At 30.3% G+C, this 25,064-nt stretch overlaps 1 long non-coding RNA gene across 1 annotated transcript in view; it reads right to left on the bottom strand.

Moving 5' to 3' along the window:
- The window catches only part of LOC139425982 (uncharacterized), a 68,134-nt gene extending 59,510 nt beyond the window's left edge, over positions 1-8,624 (bottom strand). Inside the window, exon 1 of the long non-coding RNA XR_011637192.1 lies at positions 8,360-8,624. This is a non-coding gene — a long non-coding RNA (uncharacterized lncRNA). The remainder of the gene's footprint in view (positions 1-8,359) is intronic.
- Positions 8,625-25,064: the final 16,440 nt, after the last annotated feature.

Raw genomic sequence — 25,064 nt, 5'->3', positions numbered from 1 at the left:
TTTTTTTTTTTTGCGGACTGTACAAGTTTGAAAACGTTCGATGTAACAGGGGATTATACAAATATTGAGACAAACTTCTCGGGGTGTTAGGGCACATCATAAGGAATAAAATATCACTGGAACCCATGTCTGGAAATGTTATCATACGCATCTGAGGGCGTTTTCTTATTATGACCTGTTTAGTACTCGAAAAAAACAAAAACAATTCAGAATAGAGAAGAACCCTCAAAGGCGTATGTGGGCATTTCCGGTCATGAGCTCTTAAGATTGATTTGATTTAAATTTTTTAAACTCCTCTAGAAATTTGTTGCAATATTTTCAAAACCCTCTGCATTTAACGTCTTTAAACTCGTACACATCAACAAAAAAATAAAATAAAAATTTTATTTTAAAAAAAACAAACAAACCTGGTTGCTTTAAAAGCAAAATTAATTTCAGATTTGTGTGAAATCCCCACATCCGAATCAGGCTGGATCAAGTATTTGCATAAATTCAACAAAAACGTTTGTTCTGTAGTATTATTTATATTTATCATTCGACATTTCAAAAATTTCGAAAATTGTTCATAAGTTGAATTTTTTATTCTGTAATCCGTTCACGCTTCGAAATTCAAATCCGAAAATCCCATTCCTAAATATAATAATCAGTGGTATTAATGAGGCATACGAAAAGAAAAAAAAAAACTGTATACCGTGAAAAACATTCGATCTATCTGTTGACAGTATCAAGTTCGAACATATAATTTTAATGATTCGAAAATCAGACATCTTGAATGTGCGAAAAACCGCAACAGAAGAAAACTGTTGACAACGAACTGTGTTAGGAATGCAAAAAAATTTATGGGTAAAAAGTATAAACAAACTTAACAAAAAATGTGAAAATAATGCAAAATCAGTATAAAAAATGCACGTTTTAATGAAACTAATTAATCATTTGACAATTCCATTTAAAAATAATTTTTAGCATGTTTTATATTTTTTTATTGTTTTTTTAATTTATTACTGAATAGTGCTCAAAAGCCGTCAAATATTTAAAAAGTTTCAGTTTTTTTAATTAAAAATATCTATAGACCGGGGTTGCCTGATAGGTAGGAAGTTGGACTCCTCGTGTTCATGAGAACGAGACTTAGAATGGTGAGTGGTGAACGCTAGATCTGTCGGGGTCACAAAGTCCTCCAAGTCCCTATACAAATCAATACCTCTGAGAGTACTGAATTGTAGAAAAATCGTTCTCTTGTTTACGATTTGTATATGAACGAATGGATGAAGTGTATCCCCTCCGTAAAACGGGCTGTGACGTGTGTGTAGCTGAAGTCGTATGCTTGGTCACACTGAAAAACAAGACCCCCCCCCCTCTGTTTAAAAAATGTACTTGATTTCAAGTGACATTAGCAACAATAGAACAATAATAGCTTTATTTTTTATATTTTATTACTGAAGAAATTGCGAACTATGTTCTAAATTATAAGTTAAATTTTTGAGTTTATTGAAATGATTAGACCGAAATGTTACTTAATAATTTAATTATAAAAAAATATTTTTGATAATTACATCCAAAGACGAATTTAATTTATTTTGAAATACATTATTTTTGAATAATTTTAAATATTGTGAATATTTATAAGCACGATTCACAATAAATTAATTGACAATTTAAACCATTTTAATGTTCTTAAAAATATATTTTCGATTTTAATATTTGAGTATATAAGCGTAAATTAAATTAAGTTAATTCAAGTAAGCAGTTAAGTAAATTAATTTAAATCTAATCCGGAAAATCAAAAAAAAAAATATACCAAATGCTTTCAGCAAAACTTAATTTGAGAACAAAAATTGGAAAGAAAAGTTAACAAAACTATTAATAAGTGCTGAAGAATAGTAATAAATTATTAAATTGCAGTTTCCAGACTTTAACTATTCTCGTTACTTATTATAACATATTAAACTGAGTTCTTAATTTTACGAATAGCAACTAGTAGAGACTTTTACTAGAACTTTATACGTAGAAAAAGAACATTCAAATCTCATTAACCAATTTAAAGATTTAAAAATCAAATCAAGCTGTTTTTAATAGCCTCAAACTATTCTGAAGTACAGTCATTTGCGATTTACATAGAAAATGGAGAAATTTAATGTTCTATTTATTTAAAGAGATCCTCTTTACAAATTTAAGGCTTTTACATTCTAAGAAAATGACGATGAACAAATTATTCGAATTTCATTGTTTAAATCTAATAATTTATTTGTGCTTACATTCTAATGATTCAATATTTTGACGATGCTTATAACATTTTATTATAATTTTTATACTGATTTATTACAAGTCATCCTAATAATTTTAAAAAATTGTCACGGTAATTTTTTTTTATTAATTGATATGAGGTTGATAGATTAATAAAACTCAATGAGTATATTTTTGTATGAAGTATATAAGCTGGTTACTAAGCAGTGTGTTTTGGCTGCAAGCTTATTAACTCTTTGCCTATTTTAATGCTACTTGATTTTTTTATCACTCTTTGCCAGTATACGGACAATTATTGCTATTTGCTAGCAAGTAGGCAAGATGTAGAGAGAGAAATAGTTTTTCAAAAACATGAGGAAATGAAAGTATTAAACCGGAACGTAATATTACGTCCAAAGCAGGGTGTACAGTAATATTTCATCAAAAAGAGGTAACGAGTAAATATACTTTGTTCTCATTCTGATACAGTACTAAAATTGAATGCGAAAAAATAAGTATTAAATTACCTGCTTTGCTTACTAGCTGATAGGAAAATGATTTTTCTGATACTGATAAAGTAGTGAAAAATAAAGTGTAAATTTTAGTATAAAATTAACTGAATATGGTGAATTTTTCTCATTCTGAAATAGAGTATTAAAATTGAATGCGTAAAACTTGGTATTGAATTAAGTGTCTTGCTTATTACTTAAACGAAAACAAATTTTCTCATTCTTATAAAAATGAAAACTTTGGAAGAAATTTTTAAAATTTAAATACTTGAGTTGCCGGTAACGAAATATTTTAGAATGGATGTCAGGTATCTGATTTGCTTTGAGGTACTGCAATTGAACCTTGAAAGCTCAAAAAGTAGTTTTTTACTACATTTAATACATATGTTTATGTAATCCCCGTCAAACATTATAGGAGTCGCAGTTAATTATTTAGCTAAAAATGAAAAGAAAAAATTGAGACACTTTAAAAATTTCACAAAAACTTATCGTAGAAGTTCACATTAATAATATTTATTTTATTGCTGGAAGAAACTGATATGAGTTGAAATTTATTTTAAGTCTATTTTTTGCAAAAAATCATTTTCTTACGTGAATCATTGTTTGTAAACAGTATATTTATATATATCTGCAATAAATTGAAATCTATAAAATTTTCTATACAAATTTAAGAACATAAATGCACATCAGAGCATGTTTTAAGTTTTTCAGCTCGCTCCATTTTCTCCTGTTCGCGTAAATTATGAATTAATAGCGCATGTTCTTGGCTATGATTTCTCAAAGTACGCTGGTTCAATTACTGTGAAAAATACGTATGTGAACTTGTCGGATTATACGTGATTTGGTGAAACCTTTTATAAGGAGTGAAGTTGAAATAGTTTTCTTTTCACATTGTTTCTTAGAATCGTAAAATGTAATTACAAAGATTAATTTTAGCGATAATGCTGTTTTATCATATTACTGCAACCACAAATTTAAAAAATTTTTATTTTTCAATGCGCACCGAAATTTCTAATAATATGTTGGTACTAACTGATATCAATTAATAAAATAAAACACGAAATAAAGGGGGGGAAATATAACTCGCAGTTACAGTTTTTAGAGCACCCTAAATGCTATTCGACGTCATTTTTAAGACGTCATTTTTCATTTATTTACTATTTATTTATTATTACGTATTTGTTATATAGAAATTAACATTTATTTGCTACTTTATTAATTATAAAGATTACAGAGAATTATACTACATTGCTATATTATTGCACTACGGTGAAAAGAGGCATTTTTATGAGAAATTTACTATTTATTGTATGTATATTTATTGTATGTATATTTACAAGATTTTATTCATAGGCCTTATGTTATACTAAAGCATAGGGAAGTAAAAAAAAGCCTAAAAATTCTTCTCATTTTTTCAATTATTGATTGGTATTAATCACAGAAAGTTTCTCAAAATGCTTGTTAAAAGTGATAAAATAGACATAGTGTCATTTTTGTGACATGAAAAAGATTAAATATTCCACAGTACATATGGAATAAAATTGTTTTTAAATGTCACAAGTTTTAATAATTTATTTTGTAAAATTAGAAGCATCTTTTAGATGTACTTCCCTATCGTGTATTATCCCCTATCTTGCACAAGGATATCATTGGCAAGAATTTCTTTACTAAACAATCCAAATCATCTTAAACAGAAGAACTTTTTAAGAATACATCTAAGATTCAAAGAAATGCAATTCTTGACTCCACCAGCTGTTGATGAAGTTAATTGAAGATATAAAAGAACGAAATCACGAATATATATCACATTTTATAAGCAGACTTTCCGTTAATCAAAAAAAATATGTAAAGCAGAAACAGATGGTAGAAATATTTAATTTCCGGACAAGCAATAAACGTTAAAGTTCATTCGCAAAAAAAGTCTGCGTGCAATATGAATATTTCGTCAGCTTTTTCCATCATATGAAATCCCTGAAACTAGTAGATTGCTTCCCAGTGACGATTCCATGAAACATGGTCTCATGGTTTTTATTTTATTTTATAGCCGTCGTTGAACAGTCGACTTAATGTTTTGGGTTTACGACTACTAATGTTCAACTCCGTAGCCCTGTCATATTGAACCCAATCCAGAAGACAAGGGAACTCCTGGATCAGGTATTGGGAGAAATTTGCCTTCGTAGAGAAGTTTTCTGATGGAACTAACCCGTATTTGTGTAACATGAAGAGGTTTACCTCGAATAACTCCCACGGTGTGCTTGACGGCAAGGGGACTAACTCATGATCAGTCTACTACTCAGGATATGTCACGTCAGCACTGTTGTCGGTACAAGCCGGACGCGGAATTCGTGTCGACCATCCGGTTCACGTCATTGGAAGGTGAATGCTCTATCCTCTGAGCTATAGATGTTCCTAATATCATGGTTGTCATAATTTCAAAAGAAAGAAGCAAAATTTTATAAATAACTTCTGTTTCGTCTCATTTACTTCTGGCAAGTCTTGAAATTGGGTGTCTGTTTTTGAGCGCTTGGAGCATGTAGACTGTTACTTCCAATTTATATATTTCTTAAGCAAATGAATTTTTTTGATCAAGTAGTATCTCACTGCCTCAGTTTCTTGTGATATTTTATTTAATATCTATATCTAGTTTCGAATATATGTATTTGAATGAAACCGGTCCCAAGTCAATGGAACTAATACTTGAAAAGTTATTAAAAATTTATTTACGAAAAGTACAGTTTTGTATTCTTTTTTAACTTACACCAACTTACGCTCCTTAAATTGCCATTTGAGCAAGTGAGATATAGTCTCGTATTTTACTTTTAATGTAAAGTCAAATATAAGCAATATGATGTCGATGTAACTAATAGTTTAGAAGAAAAGAGGGTTTTTAGAATGAAAATTATCTATATATTTTTTTAATAATTATATTTCCATGAAAACCTTACAATTTTACAATTAAAAGCTTCCTTATATTAGATTTAAAAATAAAAAAAAATATTCAAAACTTGCCTTTATAAAAGTATCTGTATTGTAAAGAGGTATAAATACAAAACTATACTACAGTTACATAAAAATTTCGTTAACTTGCAGAAACTATTAATCCTCTCAACTTTGCTTTGTGCCATTTGATTCAGCGTAATAAATACAAACTAAACAATATCTTTAGTAGCCTATGGAGCAACACCAGACGTACAAATAGGTATAAATCTTACAAATCTTAACGTACAAAATCTTAAATCATAAACACAAAATCTTAATAACGTCCCATCGACTTAAGTTTTATATAATTTAATTAAGAGTTAAAATCAGAGCCATTTGCAAAATCATCAAAAACTTGTCTAAACTTTTAGCTTATGGATTTAGTTTTTCTTCACACTAAAATACGTACTAGAGGCTATTTTCTCCTTATAAATCTATTTTGCAAATATTCTTCACGGGACTAAAAATAGAATACCATATTTGAAATCAATTCTCCAAGCAATTCGCACCAAGCAAAACAAATAACATTGTAAACAACTTTTCGCAACGTAAATTTCAAAGGCGTGTGTTAATAATAAATAGAGTAGTAGTCATGGCAATTTGCTTTTAAATCATAAATTAGTGACTGTTTTAGATGAGGAAATGTTTCAATGTTAAACTTGATAAAAAGGGGAAAGAGATTATTAAAATAATAAAAAATCCAAATACAAAATATTTTCAACATATCTTTCAGTTTAAATCAAAATTATACTAAATATAACGTAAAGTATAATTATAAAAATAAACATAAGTAGACCATAGTGAACTCAAGTTCAGAGTCTTAATAATTCTTTTACATTAAATTGATCATGAAAATCCATAAAATTCAGTTTTGTCTTGAAAATTAACATTTTACCTTAAAAGTAAACATTTATTTTCACATTACTACCAATTTTCTATGATAATGATTATTAGTTTCACATAATTTTTAAACCTTTTAAGTTTTTCAACTTGCAGTAAATGTTACTCTTTTTTCACAAATTATTTCTGCCTTTTCAGTTATCGGATACATAACAAATGGAAAAAGAAATTATGTACTTCAAGCTTTTAATATCTGACGAAACCTACCTTAATCCTAAAATAGAGAAAGAAAATCAAAACTAAAAAGAAATTCCTATTATACTATGATAATTATAAATTACATTGTAAACAGTTTTTGTAACTCAAATTTCGAAGGATTTGTTATAAATAAATGAGGTAGTAGTTATCGTAATTTCTTTTGAAAAAATCAAATCGTCATGATTGTTTTTAACGAGGAAATTTTTTATGACAAATAAAAAAAAGGATTATTAAAATAATTATTTTATTTATAAAAAAAATATTTTCAACGAAGTTGGCAGTTTAAACATAAAGCTTCAAGCTTTTATTATTTGTTTGAATTGGCAAACATATTTTAATCTTAAAATTTAAAAAAAAATCGAACTTCAAAAAGACATTTTCTAACCTTACCATTTGATTATTAAAAAATTCGTTTTAATATTTTCAATAAAAATATAGATCTGAATTCAAACTACGCTAAATAACATGGGTTCACTATATACAGATTTTATTTAGCATTATATTCCAAAGACTAAAAATTAATGTTATTTTACTTTTGCTCTTAATGAACATATACTATACATTTCTCTTCTTTCCTAACAATTTTACTATTTTTCCCAATAATTTTTTTTTTATTTTTTTATTTCGTAGTATTTTCTATTTATAATAAATGTAAATTATTTATCAAATAATTTGAAATTTTTCTCTTTCCTAATGAGCAAAAAAGTTTAAAAGATATCTAATTCAAATTCACATCTATATTACTATAAAAAGTAATTATTTATTAGACTAAAGTTTTAAAAAGTTTGAAACTTGATCTTGGAACTTAAAAAAAATAACTTTTTTGTAACCGTACCGTATAAAAATTATGAAAGCATCATAAAATATGATAATTTTATGCAGCAATCCGATACCCTCAAGATATTTTTGTACAATTTGGCATAAATAATGAATGTGTCGTACTTTTTTTTACTGTTGTGAAGTGAGTATCGATTCAATGAAAGTTCCGCGAAATAACCTATCTTAACTGACAGTTTCAGAATACATTCATTTTTCATAACTGCGGTTGAGTGTAATTACAGGTGCTATTTTGAGGAAATATACTGTATCAACGATGAAAAATTATGAAATATTGAAGACAAATTTACATCCATTGTTTCGATGAAAGATCATTATTTTTTTAACTATCGCAATCAAAAAAAAAATAAAAATCAGTTTCAATTTTGCTTAAATACAACTCATTCTATTCAAAAGGTCTATTTCTAAGGTACGATGAGTATTATAATTGCCTCCTTTAATATATATTAGTAACCATGATTTGAACCATATATATACATANTATATATATATAAATGATTGGCGATCTATAAATTTCGAGTAGTGACTATATTTTTAGCTTTTTAATTATAATGCGATACGATACAGACAATAAACTCCCATTAGGTTCAATATTACGAATTTACAACTCTTCAAAAGCAAGGTTTTTACGTATTATGAAATAACAGCGCAAATCGGAATGAAAAATAGAGAAAATACCTAAAAGAGATGACGATGAATTTCAAAATAGTACTTACGAATGTGTATGAAATAAAATGTCTTCAAAACATTTAAATGTCACTGGATTCAAATTGAGTGTCTAACAGAAATATAAAGAGTATTTGATACTATAGTATACTCATTACTATTTTTACGAAGCAGAAATCACCAGTGCTGCATGAACAAATAAACTGAAATTTCTTATTCATCTACCACATCAGCACAATCCAATCAAACTTTCAGGGGCTACATACCAATTAATTATAAATACTTCACCTAAACGTTTAATGATTAACTTATTTGTTACTCAACTGTTAACAATTTTACTATAACTACTTTTTAAACATACGCTCCCTGAAATTCGGTAAAGCATATTATTTATTTATTGAGAAAGCATATACTTGCAGGCTTGTGTGCTCAATTAACGCTTATAAACCTTTGTCAAAGAGAAAGACAGATAGCACAACGCAGAGATACAGTTGTTCATTTACGTCGCACTAGAGCTGCACAATGGGCTATTGGCGACGGTCTGGGAAACATCCCTGAGGATGATCCGAGCACAACGCAGAGAAGCACAGCACGAAGATACATCCAGGGTAGCAGTGTAATTCGAACCCGCTACCTCCATGCTACGCACAGTATTTGGCGGGTGATACCGCGTGACCAAGGATTTCGCGTTTTTATTTATTCATTTACTCTTAGTTCCTCAGTGAATTGATCGTTAAGACACGGTTCCCAGCAAATCACCGAAGTCAAGCATCACTGGCTGCGGTCAGTGTGCGGGTGGGTGACCACTTGGATCAGTCTGAGTAGGGACCAACGGTGTGCACACAAGCCAATAAATAAATAATATGCTTTACCTTGTTCATCTGTTCTAACATAAAATGCTCGACTTCGCGTGCAGGTCGTCGGGCTACCTAAGCGGGGGTGCCATCCCCTCTGCAGAGGATCAAAATTGTGATGGTATGTCTTCGGATTATCCTCAGGAATGTTTCCCTGACCGTCACCAATAGCCCATTGTGCAGCTCTAGTGCGACGTAAATGAACTACAACAACAGCAGCAACTTTATATACGTTGCACTAGATCTCCACAATGGACTATTGGCAACGGTGTGGGGACTTCTTCAATTAAGACGTAAGTACTGGTAGGCAGGTACTTTATTTAGTCGCACTAGAGTTGCACAATGGGCTATTGGTGACGGTCTGAGGTCTCATCCGAAGCCATGACAACACAATTTTGTGATAACCACTTCCTCAATTAAAACACAGGTACTGGTAGACAGGTACTTTATTTACGTCACACTAGAATAGTACAATGAGTTATTGGTGATGGTCTGAGAAACATCCCTGAGGATGATCCGAAGACATGCCACCTTTTTTGATTTTCTGCAGAGAGGATAGCTCTCCTGCTTAAATTAAGACATAGATCTGAAGGCGAAGGAAATTTTCTAAAGATCACTGTATCCATGCTCAGTGAACGACCACAGAATTTTCAAATCCATAGATTTTACGAGGACGACTTAGCGGAGTCGAGTATTTAACCCTTGTCCCTCCAAAGTGAAGTTCGATTCTCTATCCACTGGGCTACCAATAATCACTGGATAATGTTGTTAATAACTTGACTGCTTATTTCTGTAGAGCTCTGCTCAACAACATATTTTGAAACAATAGAAATGTTGATGTACTGAAAAACTAAGGTCCTGAAATTTGATGGTAAAATTTATTGATTTATAATCTAAATTCACTAAAGAACTATAGTTCCAACAAGTGAATAGCATACAGACACTTAATGAAACTAGTTTCAAAAACTTTTGTAGCGGAGAAGAAGACCTTGACGCTCAATTTTTACAAGTTTATACACTGAAGTCATTGCATAATTTTCGTTTCAAGACAAAACATACCGCGTGAATGTTTCATGCGTGGAATTCCATGCGATAGTAAATGTAAGTGGATTGGTTACGATAAAGTTTATTTTTGATTGTTGTTGTTAATTTACGTCGTACTGGAGCTGCACAATGGGCTATTGGCGACGGTCTGGGAAACATCCCGGAGGATGATCCGAAGACATGCCATCACAATTTTGATCCTCTGCGGAGGGGGTGGCACCCCCGCTTCGGTAGCCCGTAAACTTGCGCGCGAAGTCGAGCACTTTACAGTAGCACAGTTTAACGAGGACCAATACCGCACACCCTCGGTCCCTACGCAGGCTGATCCAAGTGGTCACTCACCCGCACACTGACCGCAGCCAGTGATGCTTGACTTCGGTGATCTGCTGGGAACCGTGTCTTAACGATCAGTCCTAAGCGGGACACTCTATTTTTGAAAAAAAACTGAAGAAAGTTGAGAGTTTAGAGACTCACCTCTTGTATTGCAAAAGACAAAGTAATGGGCACATTTAACGAAGTTTCCGCACTTACAAATGCATTGGGTGCGGATTTTAACATTCGTATAAGAAACTTCCTAACTACTAAGATTAAAAAATATTTGTGTGGCTGATAGTCAAAAGTCTAAGACAACGGAAAGAGGGTTATAGGTTCTTTCCCGATGTCGATGTAGAACTCCCGTACTCCGACAATATATTCTAAAAACTGATTAATAGAATTTCATTAAAATTAGGGAGGAAAGGAGTCTATCACCGTGGTAGCTACCCATAATTAATTGACTAATTGACATAATTAATTTCTACTTTCCTATTTAAGAGTTTAATTTTCTTGATGTTTCATACCTCAGTGCACCGTGTTTAAGGTGACAAAAGCATGACATTTTTCTTGCTTTAGCTTGCAGTTTGTATTTTATTTTATAATTTTATAAGTCGTTGAACAGCAGACCCAATTTTATGGATTTACGACTACTGATGTTCAACTCCGTAGCCTTGTAATATTGATCCAAATCCAGAAGACAAGGGAACTCCTGGATCGAGTATTGGGAGAAATTTGTATTCATGGAGGACTTTTTGGTGAAACTAACCAGCATTTGAGAAACCTCGAAATCCTCCCATGGTTAGCCTGATGACAAGGGGACTCTAACCCTTGATTTGTCTACCACTGTGGATATTTCACGTCAGCACTGTGGTCGATGTAAGCCAAATGCGGTATTCGTATCGACTGGGATTCGAACCCGGTTCTCCTCTTTGGAAGGCGATTGCTCCATCCGCTGAGCCATCGCGGCTCTGCAGCTTGTATTTGTAAAATATTAAAATTATTGGCCACTTCCAATTAATTTATCTACTTGGAGGAAACCTTCTCTAACCTTTCTCTTTGCAATGATCGCACAATCTTGTGATAGTGCGTGTAACAATTAAAAAACTGATGTCATACATATGCATGCGTGTGTGCTCAATACAAAAAAGTGCCTCCCTTGTAGAATTGAAAAAAAAAACGAGAGAGAGAGTGACTGTATAAAGATAAACCTGCATTATGGTGGGACACAAACCGCCACGTATTAGAGCGTTTTGATGGAAAATAGTATTAGTAGTATCTAGTTTAAGCCGTACAATGAGCTTATGGCTACCGTCTAGGAAACATCTTTGAGTAGGATCCAAAGACATGCTATCACAATTTTGATCCTCTGCAGAAGATATAGCTCCCCCGCTTTGGTAGCCCGATAACCTACGAATGAAGTCGAGTACTTTACGGTAAAACAGTTTAATGTGAACCGATACCACACTACGTCGGTCCCTTCGCTGGCTGATCAAAGTACTCACCCTTCCACAGACTGTCCGCTGAGAGTGATGCTTGAGTATAATGAGAGTAAAATGAACTATAAATAGTCAACCCAATACGGGTTCCACATAATTTAGAATGATTCGTTTTTTCCTTCATATTTACACACTAGCTAACTCAAAATTCATTTAGTCCTTTATCTATGGACTATAAAAAAAGTACCTTTTAGCATGAAATATGTGATTTTATGAAATTTTTCTCATTATATTGACGTCCCTTTCAATGATTTAGTTTATTATTCACTAAAGGTGTTATTTTTGCACATTTGAGAACATCTTTTTCTTCAGTTGAATAGGAATAAATGCTGAAACGGAAGTCATTTTACTTTAGATAATCTCATGGGAAATCAGAGAGCAAGCGTGGAAACATTTTTTATATAAAAACTGATAAAAAAGGGAATGTTATATTTCCTATTTGAAAAATAAACATAAAATTGATCTTTGGATTTTATGTTTCAGCTTTTCAAAGTTACTTTTAGCAAATTGGCGCTTTCGTATGAGAGCAATTTTGATGGAAAAGTAGCTTTTGTTGCTTTTGAAAGTTGTTGGGGTGTGAGTATCTACAGTGGGCTAAAAGCAATGTTGTGATAAATCACCGTTTTGTCAAAGATAATTATTTTAAATCAAATACTGTCCCACACTCTTCAAATTAGAAATATTTTAACTAATGTAAGTACAGCAATCAACAGACGTAGAACATTGTAATTGTTTTCCTTTTAATAATGTTGAAAAAATGAAATCAAAAATACCTTGTACATATTTAAAAATATTTTTAGTCTTGCTATATGATTTGTCTTGGTAGTGTTTGTATAAAAAAAATACAGCTTTTCTGAAATAAAACTGGTTTACAAAAGCCGAGGCTGGAGCTTTATCCTCTGAGGCCCCACGTAAAAATGGAAGAAAATCAGACGTAAAAATGGAAAAAAATGGAAAAGTTATTTAATAAGCTGATATATTTGTAAGCTTTGTTTTGCTGTCATTTTTTTTTTCGCTATCTGCGATTATTGATTTTATATTATTTTAAACTCACACTGACGTGAAAGTCGTTACCTATCTTATAAGTGTCTAATTACTTGATTAAATTGAAATTGAAGATAAATGAGAAATGAAAGATAATCGAGAAATACAAGCCATTTAGTATAAGAATAAATTTCCGATTATAAACATTCGCGAGAACATGTTTTCAATTACGGTATAAATGATAATGTAAAATAGTAAATTATTCTTCCACATTCGTATCATCATCATTGATGCATTCGAAATCACTTTTCTTGCGAACAAAAGTTATCTTTCTCAAATAATTTTCTAAGTTATTCAAGTTATTTTTCTCAAAGTGTTAACTTCCTTCAGATTTTTCGTTTTCTTGTCGTTCTTCGAAAATATCTGAAATACAACTTTTTTTGTAATTACAAAAAATTAATAAATGTATAAAAAAAACAGTTTTAAAATATGAGTATTTGATTCCTTTCAATTCCATGACATAGGTGTCTAAGTCGAAAGGCAAAATCATTTATCAAAACACGCCTTAATTCCAATGAAGATGACTAACTTTTGCACATAAATCTCATTCAAGAAAAATATCTGTTAAAAAGTGTGAAGTTTTTGTAATTATGAAACATTAAAAAAATGAAATAAATTAAACAGTTATAAAGTGTGATTGAAGTAATGAAAGTTTAATGAATAAATGACTTCCGTTTAAAAATTAAGAGTATTTAATACCTGCTTAATTTCATGGTTGTAATGTCTATGAAAGGATGTCAGTTTGTTCTATCATTTATCAAGACACGACATACTTCATTTAAGGATGTCCATCTTTTGCACATAAGATTTTTTTTTTGGGGGGGGGGGGATACTGATTTCCATTTATAGTCCTTTCTACAGATTCTTCTTTTCTTTTCATTGTATGAAAACATCCATAAGAAAATATTTTTTTAGTTTTTTTTTTAAAACCTAAAAATTTAGTAAATAATGATAATAAGTAAATATAATTAATAGGTATTTAATACCTGTCTTTTCCACATTAATTATATATTTCTATGGATATCCTTTTGGCCAATGATTTGTCAAGACACGCCATATTTTCTTCGAAAGTGTTCACCTTTTCAACATAAGATTATATTCAGCTTCGTGAGCACTCCTTGCATTTTCACTGACTAAAAATGTTTGCTAAGTTCTTTAACTTTTCATTCTAATACAGAAAACGGATTTCGTAAATTGCTGGTATCAAATCAGTAATACTAGTCAGAGCTTGTATAAAATGTGAAGATTTTCCTTGGGACTAAAAAGGTGTTTTCTTCCTTTTAAATTTAACTCATTGCACCCTTCATTCAAAGTAAAATTCATACATGAGTTTAATTTTTGACCAATCATTTACTGAGGCTTATACTGCATCGGTAGTAATTTCCATAACTGTTTTCTTTCAGGAATGCTCACAAACTTCGAATTCAGATGTCGTTTTTCGCAACTTTACCTCTAATTCTGGCAATAATTTGTATCTAAATGATTTTAAATTTCGATGCTAGGACCAGAATTCAGTTTTCAAATATGTTTAGCATATTCTTCATCAAGCATTAAACCATCATCGCTTTATGAGAAGGAGCAGGGCCAGTGAAAAAGGTCGCCATTGAGCAGATTATGTTCTATGAACATTGCTTCCATGCACATGAAATATTTCCATGAAAGATTTTAGAAAGTCAAAACCTTTCTTTTTTTTTTTTTTTTTTAAACAGATTTCAGTTGCGTTGGTTTCATTTTAACCTCAAAGTCTTTAAAACTAAATTATCAATGCAGTTTGTAATTTTTAGTCTATATTACTAGTTTTATTATGTAAAATAACTTAAGTCCATTTTAACTCAAAGCAATTTAACAATTTCATTCTTAACGTAATAGTATCTTGGTCTTATATATTAGAGACTTGCTTCGATGCGAAGCTCGAGGAGACTTTTTCGAAAAACTAAATATTTTATTCTCGGTTCGAATGCGTCAAATAGATTACAAGATAATAATATTAGTCATACTTAAACAAATAAAAATCAAAAATATTTAAATAAAAAACGGAGTAGAACAGTAATTTTTACCTTAAAATGAAAATACTCCAAGCTCTACACAGTTTGACAAGTATTAAGCAAATCTTTAATTGCTCACCTCGGTATTACCTTCGTTGTTGATGCTAGAAACAAAAAACACAGATAACAGCTTTGTTATCAAGCGAGATCAAGGCATTATCTGCCTTAAGATCTAAGTGACAAATCTCATTTGAGTGCAAATATGTCAAACCACACAGAGTGTTATAAAGTCATGATTTTATGCATTCTAGGGCACTTGGCTGATTGAAAATGGCCTGTCAAGGACTGCATGTAACAAAGTGTCCTTTAGCATGAGCGTCACAAAAATTGCTATATCTGGGTTATTGAAGCTGAAGTATTCTAGGAGTGGGATAATGTTTGGGTGAAACAATTTTGGCCAAATTTCAGTTTCATTTGCTTTAGCTACTTCAAAGCCGACAACTTTAACGGCAACTTCTCTGCCGGAGAAGTCAATCATTTTGTACACATCGCCAAAGGCGTCAGACCCAAGCTTGTCGACGCATACAAACTGATTGGCTTCTAGGATTCTCATGGCATCTCTTCTGTGTTGGTAGTATTCTCCTGATAAATCAGGGTCCTGCTAAATCTTCTTGATCCCAATCATCATCACTCTGCGTGATAACAGCGAATCTTCCCATTTCTCAATCTTTTTATCAAAACGCATGAAATCAATTCCCAAAATCAATTTGCTGTTTAGCAAGAACTCTTTAAAAAAACCTTTCAATCATGAAAGTAAAAGTTAGAATGGCCAACAATGCTTCTTCAGAAAGGGTTTATATAGTGCTTTAATAATGCATATGGTTTATTGTTCATGAACTAACAATTTAAATCTAATTGTTAGGAAGTAGTTACAAGTTTTGAACAAGGAAATTTCGTTTAAGTTTTATGTTGCTAAAAGTTTTAAAATATGAATTCATAGTCAGAAAAATAGTAAAATGACTTTGAAGCGAAACATTTATATTGTTGAAATTTCGCTATAAAATTGTATTTAAAACCACTATATGGAAACACGAATATTTAAATACTTGTAAATTACACGTATCTATACAATCTTATTATATCTTTTCTGAATCATAGTTAAAAATTAATTTAAAATATTATAAAAAAGTCTTGATATTAAAACAATAGTGAGCGTCTTGATATTAAAACAATAAAAAGGTAGATATCGAAATCTTTCAAAACCAGTTTTATTTCTATGAAATATTTCTAATAATCGACTTTTTAATAACCTAAAGCTACATCAGTGACCACTTTTGGGGGTAGGCATTAATAAGTTAAGTTTAAAAAGAAAACACTACTGTTTAATTACAAATACAAATATAGATACTGAGTAAATGTGATTATTCTCTATCCCCCCCCCCCCCCAAATACATGATTCAGATTAAAAAAGTTCTACACTTAACTTATACAATGAAACGTATTTTAAACGTGCACAAATAATAGGTGTAATGTTAAAAAGTGCTACACCTTACATTGGTTTCATTTAATATACCTTCATTTTTATTTTACTTTACAAATATCCATTATTTTACTGAAGATATAACAGTAAATTCAATTAACTATATCAATGAATCAAATGAAAAAGTTACAAACTACAGCATTTGCGCTAAGTACAGCAATGTAGCTAAGTCTAGCATCGATCACTCCATGTCCAACCAATATCTTTTATTATTTTACCTATATATAACTCATAGTGAGAAACGAAAGTAAAGTGTGTAATAAAAAAAACGGACCATCCTAAATTATTTTTCATTTAATGATCGCATCTTCCCGTTTAGGACTCATTCTTAATGGTTCGAGAGGTTGACCTCAAATATGCTAAATAATTAGTACAGACGATATTTTAGGTTATGAAATCACGCTCAAAAAGTACTTTCTCTGAATATAATTTATAATTTGAAAATAAAATTCTGAATAACGTAATTTAAAACGCTTTAGTTCTCTTGGTTTGAAAGATACGTTTCGTATTTATTTACATCATATATAAAAGTTCCCTGGCAGAAGTTAACTTCATTTAAAGAATTCGTCAACAGTTCAGAAAATCATAGAAGATAGTTTTAGTGCAGATAAGGAAATTGCAGAACAAGGTATACCGAACTCGGAGAGTGTGTGTTTAACAAGTGCTGTGGGTGTAACAAGTACTGCTTGCTCGAGAATTCAGTCCATCAGCACTTAAAAGAGCTTTGAAGGAAAAAAATATTCATGTTTACTCGAAACATAAAATTTATGCGAATTTGAATTTAAGAATGAGCAATAAATGTATAAAATATTAATGAAAATTCATAGATTTTTAGGATATTTTTTCGTACCTTCACCACTCAGTTTAAGGTTTTCTTTAGTATCGGAGTTATTCTAGTTTGTATTCAATTTCGTTCGAAAATCGAAAAATCATAAGTAACTTGAAAAATAGAATGAATTAATGTATAGGAATTAATGTAAAGACATGATTCCATATTATTATCAACTGAAAAACAGTTTATATAAATTAATATTTGGGATGGAAAATCTTACTGTAATATGGGATACATAGTTCATTTATGTGAAATTAAGTGAGAAGGTTTACTGTAATCAATTTTATTTTATATTATAACCACAGTTGAATAGTCGACCCACTTTTGGGATTATAACTATTAATGCTCAACTCCATAGCCTTGTAATGTTGAATCTAATCCAGTAGACAAGGGAACTCCTGTCTCAAGAAGTGGCACAAACTGGTCTTAGTGGAGGACTTTTTAAAGGAACTAACTCGCATTTTCGTTATATTAAGAGGAAAACTACTTAAACTTCCCACAGTTAGCCCGATCGCAATGAGATTCTTACTTATAATCTCAACAACTGACCATATTTTATATCAGCATTGTGGTCAGTAAGAGTCGGGAACAGAAAGGGTCAACTCAATTTGAGCTGACACTCTATCTCTTGAGTCATTACTGCTCTAGTTAAAAAAATTTCTGATTCTCATTCGCAAAAATATTTCGAAAAATTGTGCGGTGATTTTCAGTTGTTTTTCTTTGGTTAACAGCTTTGCTGTTTATAGTCCCATCCGTTTCAAATTTTCTGAACTAAAAACACTTACTCTGTTAGGAATATTTTTTGCCTCGTCCACATACACTTGCACCGCATACACTTTTTAAACTCAACTGTTTTCCTGTTATACATTTTCAAAACTATCTGTTTCATTTAGAATACACTATGCATGGAGATTTTTTAAACGTGACAACTTTTTTCTGATAGTTTTGAAATAAAGAGTTCTAAAAGTGTGTTTTTTTCCAAACTTGTCGAAATTGTATTGTCTCTTATTTGGGTAAATTTGGGGACAATTTTAAATAATAATAGACCTTAAAATGAGGAAAAACCATAAAAGCAAGGCTAACTCTTCTTTTAAAAAATATAAATAAATTAGAGTTCAGCAAATATTCAAATATTGTGTTCCTAAGCAAACTACATCCCTTTATAAAACGTAAGAATCATTTATATTATTTATTAAATTAGCGATTCGGTAGTTGCATTTGAAATATTTTTCTTGACAATTATAATGGACTATAACGAGAAAACTTTGTTTCGTTTGCTTCCCCTTTTGCGTGAAATGAATATTTCTTTTACTGCAACAGCATTTCAGAAAATCAATTCAGAAATTCAAATTTTGAGGGCTAACAAGGTTGCTTAAAATGTCGACTTAAAGTGCTAAAAGTTTAAAACTTCTGACTTAAAGCAATATCATCCAGCGTAGATATGCAGATGGGTTAATTAAAAATGTCATTTTCAATAGAAACTTTCAAGTAATGCTTATCCACAACGATTATTAGTTTAGCTAGACTATTTTCCAAAGTGCGACTGTTATTGTTTTCTTTGGAAAAGGTTTTAAAAGGAATATGCTTTAAAATTAATGTTGGAACTTTTATATACTTACATATAAGTGTATTTTCATGTGGCTTTTTTATTTCATACAATCACTCACGAAGTTTTTTTCTGAAATTTCATTGGATATTTAATATAATTAAATTATATAAAGATAAATTTAAGCAAAGAAGTGTCTAAAAGGTATTCAATGCACTGTTGCCATTTATTATAGAACATTTTAGAAACTAGTAATTATCTGGAAAAAAGGGATAAGAATTATTTTGTTGAAATAATCTCTCTTTCTGTACTTTATTATTATTTTATTTTATAACCGGCGTTAAGCAGCCAATCCAATTCTGAGTTTACGACCATCTATGTTCAACTCCACCGTCATGTAATTTTGAACTCAATCCTGAAGACAGGGGAACTCATGGATTAAGCATTGGAGGCAAACTGGTTTCCATGGAAGACTTTTTAAAGGAACTAACTCACAGATGCATTACATGAAGAGGAAAACCAAGAAAGCACCTCATCGTTAACCCGATAGCAGGGAAATTATTACCCATGATCCGTCTACCACTGAGGACATTTTACGTCAGCCATCATTAGATATATAATTGAATTAAATTGTATTAAATTGACTATTAATAATTCAAAGTCGAAAAGGTAGATTAAAGAAAATTAAATTGATAAAAGTTTTTATTTACAAGAATATGCATTAATTAAAATGTCAATATATACACTAAAACACTGAATATTATTGGACAGCTATTAATTTAGAAAGTTAGAAACGCAAATCAAGAAAGAGACGAAGAATTTCTACAGATATGCATGTTAGCAAAAACAGCACTTCATCAGAAGACGCACTGTTTTCTAACTCACAGGAGCCTTTCTGTGGACAGCGGTAATACCAAAAACTGACTGTGCCTAAAGGCTCCCTGATGGAAAAACTAAATAAGACAAATCAGTTAAAAATTCGAAATTTAAAGTGTAAATGCAATGAGAAATTAATGAAACACAAACACAAGTCAAAAGTACACATAGTAAGAACTAATAATGAAATGTCTATATATAAGAAAAATAAATGAAGATGAAGTTAGAGTTAGAATAACCAAATCAAAATAAAGGATAAAATGCCAAATCTTCAAAAAAATTATATGGAAATATTTCAAGAGCCGATCCCTTTCGAAAATCTTGAAAAATGGAGCAAAAACATTCAATGAATAAAAATTCCAAAAATGTGCTGCCATCTACTATCTATAGTCTGCCATCTATATTCTTCAGGAACAAAAAATCCTAAATTTCACCGCATAGACTTATTTATGGGGGGTTCAATATCGGCCGAATTAGTTGAACGTCTTTAAAACACTTTGAATTGCAAAAGTTATAATTACAATAATTAAAAGAGAAATTTCTATTCTTTAATGCAATTTTGAAATTCCCAATAGATAAAAGAAAATCTGTTTTATAATAGCTAAAAGAAAATCTGTAAAATTTGTTAAACTTATTACATTAAACTTAAAAGCTCTTCTTTTATTGTATAATCCAATTAAATTTTTTTTGTTATGGAGTTTAATATTAAGATCTAAAAAATTAGCTCCATTTTCATCTGAATTAGTCTTTATTAAATCATGTTCTTTAGGATAAATGTCTTTAATTAAATGGAAATCATTACAATCAAAAATAATTAAATCATCAATAAATATGACCCCAATTAATAAATTATGTTGAGAAATTTTTGTTCATAAAAATGTAAGAAAATATTAGCAAAAGCGCTTGAATAACTATTTCCCTTTGAGATACCTTGAAATTGTCTGTTAAAACAAATACCATTAAAAAGATAATTTTCACAAATGTTTACATTACATAAATTAATACAATCTTCCCTAGTAATGTCATCATCAAAAATTTCTAAACAAATATTCCTTAAATTATTGTGTGGTATACTCGTAAATAAATTTTCAAAATCACTTGTAAGAATGCGAGTTTTTATTTTCTCAAGTTTTTGTTTGAATTTCTTTTCTGAATTGGTTTTATGTATTTCATGTATTTTTTCCTGGACTTATACAAAACCTTCGGGGTACTGAGAGAGTTACTTTTGGCATTTAATTTTGACTCTCTCTCAATAGAAAAGGTTTTGTTTTATGGTTTCCGAGACCGGTACCCCCTGAAGACGTTGGCTTCGGTGGTCATATTTTTATTTTTATTTCCTTCGTTTTCTTTACTGATATATTTATTCTTTCTTTTGAAAATTCTGCTGCTTTTAAACGCGCTTCTTTCAAAGATAGTTTTGTCAATTTAGAATTAAATATTTTGTTTTCTTTTACTATTGTAAGAATACTATTAGTTTTATTGTAATTTAAATATTTAATAGCGTCTTGGTTGTTATTGATAATGAAATGTTTATCATTTGAAATAATTTTATTTAAAATAAAAAGAACTTTTCCCCGAAACAGAATTATATATTTATTTCGGAAATATTTCTACGCGCTGATGCTATTGTGTAATGAAAATTCCTGAAACGTGCAAGTACATAAATGAAAACATTAATAAGCATTAATGTTGTAAAAATATTCTCTTTTGTAATATTCTATTATTTGATGCAACTAATATTCCCAGAAATTTCAGGATATATTCAATAAAATAAAATTATTTAAAATCGATTTATGAAAGTTTTCAAGGTCATTAGTCAATAAAATAATAAACACTATTTTAAAATTATTCAGGAAAATGTTTTTGAGGAAAAGTATCACGAGTTTCTCATAGATGCTTCTCTATGTTATGGTATTATGCAATGAAAATTTTAATCTGTTTAATCAATGTAAACTTGTTTAGTACCCATCTGGAAACAATAAAGACAATTACCTTCTGTAAAATTGCTTCCTTTCAAAGAAATGTGGTTTATCACTTTATTGCTTCAAGTCTATATGTACACTTCATTTGCACAAGTTATTTGATACCACCTAAACAATTTTGCAATAACCGTATGCTTAAATTGCTTTAATTTTATTTTTCATCATAAACATGATTTTTTAGGTTAATTTAATTGTAAAAAAGAGTCATGCTGCCTCGGAGCTTGAGGCACTGAACTGTAATTTTGAAGAAATTGGGTTCGATCCTGAACTGCAGCTTGTCGCTCACACAGCTTCAGATCGTTGAGTATCACGTTAAGAAAAAAAAGAGTAGTCATCACTATCAGAATATGATAAAATTAATCATGTTTTTATCTCTATGGGAACTCTAAAAACCTTGATAACTTTTACCGGAGGTTTTGGAAATATTGGTGAAAATAGCAATAAAATATGGTTTTATACTATGTGATAAAATTAGGTATATATGATAAGATTTTGTAATTTTATCAGAAAAAAGGTTTGATAAATGTGATAAAATTTTGTAATTTTAGCATAGCATAAAAATCATTTGTTTAGTTAAATTTACTTTTCAGTTTTGAATTTATTACAAAATGTGTGGTAAAAAGAAAGGTATTTGAAAATATATTTTCCTGTAAACCGTTGTCGTATGAAGGGAAAGAGTATTACCAAATGAATGGTTCAGATACCGTATATTTTTGTTTTTTAAACAAGAAACGTCATTGCCATACAAAACGGTAATTTTTCCAGAATTTTCTTTTCGATGTAGATTCTATAGGGAAGACAAGCGTGACCACAAGCATGACCACAATCATCGTTGGTCACAAAATTACGGAGACTTAATATCCAAGACCCACCTGGCCCACAACAGAACGATGCGGGAATACTTTTAATTTGCGGAATAATATTTTACTATGATTACAAAGTAGCAAGTTTATTCTAGACTAAGCTTCAAACTATCAAAAATTTCGAAGAAAAGTTTAAAATTAAAGATTAAATTTATATTAGTAAAAATATGAAATTCTGTAGAACAATGAATATCACTTAAAATTATTCATGTTATGTTTTATGTTATCATGTTTTTAATTATTCACGCTCGAATAAGCTGATAACTTGCAACTAAAAATTAATTTTAACATGTATTAAATTTTATTCTTACTCCATTAATGGTTTATAAAGGATTATAATTTATGAGTATGTAACCCATAAGGATGCTGTTATTGCTGTTGTTGCTGTTAATTTACGTCGCACTAGAGCTGCACAATGGGCTATTGGCGACGGTCTGGGAAGCATCCCGGAGGATGATCCGAAGACATGCCATCACAATTTTGATCCTCTGCGGAGGGGATGGCACCCCCGTTTCGGTAGCCCGACGACCCGCATAAGGATGCAGTAGAAATGCCATAATGGTTGATTACTCTACTTTTTAGGGATTGACACGTATAATAATGCTTATTATTATAGATATATTACAAATTATGAAAATTGCATATTTAAACTCAATAATAACTGGAGTTTCGTTATAGCTGTTACAGTTTTGAAATGAGCGCCAATCGTATAAGTTTCAAATACTGCGCAAAAAGTCATTAAAATTCTAAATAAAATTTAATATAAAATTTTTGAGTATAAAAATAATTAAATTTTCGCAAGATAATTTGAAAAAAATATATTTATATAGGTATCCTCCTTAGAGCTTTGTTGTAGTTGTTACTTATGCGAATTGCCAAGCCTGTTCAAAATCAAGCAAATTTTTAAGTCAGATGATGCGTTTTTTGCTTCAGCCACACTCACGTCACAGCCAATTTTATCTTAGTGGAGTGCGTTTTACTGAATGGATGGATGAATGGAGCTGAACCAATCATACTTCATTCGTCTATCCACAGATCCTCATTTTGAGCTTAACCAGAGAATGATCCATCTCCAATTCATCCCAGAGGTATTAATTTTTTATTGGAACTTGGAGGACTTTGTCACCCCTGCAGATCTAACGTGCATCAGTCACCATTTAATACACAGGGACTTTTCAGCCTGTGGGATTCAGACTCTCGTTCTCACTGCCTCGAGCTTAGCGTCCTACCACTTAGGCTATTCCGGCTCCTTTATGATTTTTAATAAATTTTATTTTTCATGAAAAAGTACTACGTCTAATTTTTAGCCTTCTTTCTGTCAATAATTCTAAAAAATATTATAATATATACAAAAATTGAGATGAACTCTAAGAATAAATAAATAAGGGCAGTGATTAATGATTATAGAATATTATATATCCTCTGTAAGCATCATTAAGAAACTCTGTGATTTGTACTTTAGAACCATGCTGCTTGTATCACAATTATTCTTGCAGGGTATATAATAATAAGCTAATTATTTAAAACTGTACTTAATTAAAAAAGGCGAATATATATATTTCTTTTAATTCGACAAACTTTTGACATTACTACAGCTAAAGATTTAAAAGGGCATATTTCACATTGAAAAATACCACCTAAACAATACAAAGATATTTTTATTTTTAAAATATCATAAGCTTCGGAGCTCTAAGATATGAATAAATTCATTGAATACTTTTGTTGCCATGGCAACATATATGGATACTCATAAACTTGCTTTACAATGAATCTTTTCGTTATATTTCTGATGCATTATTCAGTGTAGGAAGTAGCAAAGAATATACTTCTATGTTTGATATATAATGATATAGATTAAACTGAATATTAAAAAAGAGCAAATTTTTTTTTTAAATTAAGTGTAATAAAGGATGTTCATAATTGCCATCTTTAATATGTAAAAGTTAAAATTCTTGTAAGAATTGAATAATTAAAATGTACAAATAAGGTGACAGAAATTTGTATTTAAGCAGTGACAAGAAACAAAAAATAGTATCAAAATTTGTCGTATCACTGTTGAGGAAGACAGGATTAAAAAACATCAAAACCTGTTATTTCGCAGTTTTATACCAGAATACGTTTTCTAATTATAGCTTTTTAACTCCTCATTAAAAATTCGTCTGTGTTTCGCCTTGCGACATAGTTTTTGTTATTTCTTTTAGCTTAAATATTAATATACATTCCTTATGAAGACATACGTATTAAGAGCAATAATTATAGAACACCCTGTACGTAGGTTTTATCTGATACATAAATCTTACACTGACTTTATTATTAAAGCTAACTACTAACACTGACTCTACTTTCAATGCTAACTATAAGTACTAACACTGACTTTA

Source organism: Parasteatoda tepidariorum, chromosome 7 (genome assembly GCF_043381705.1).
Source record: "Parasteatoda tepidariorum isolate YZ-2023 chromosome 7, CAS_Ptep_4.0, whole genome shotgun sequence".
NCBI classification, from domain to species: domain Eukaryota; kingdom Metazoa; phylum Arthropoda; class Arachnida; order Araneae; family Theridiidae; genus Parasteatoda; species Parasteatoda tepidariorum.
Note: the sequence above shows the minus strand (reverse complement) of the source record. Positions and strands in the feature narration are given on the sequence as shown.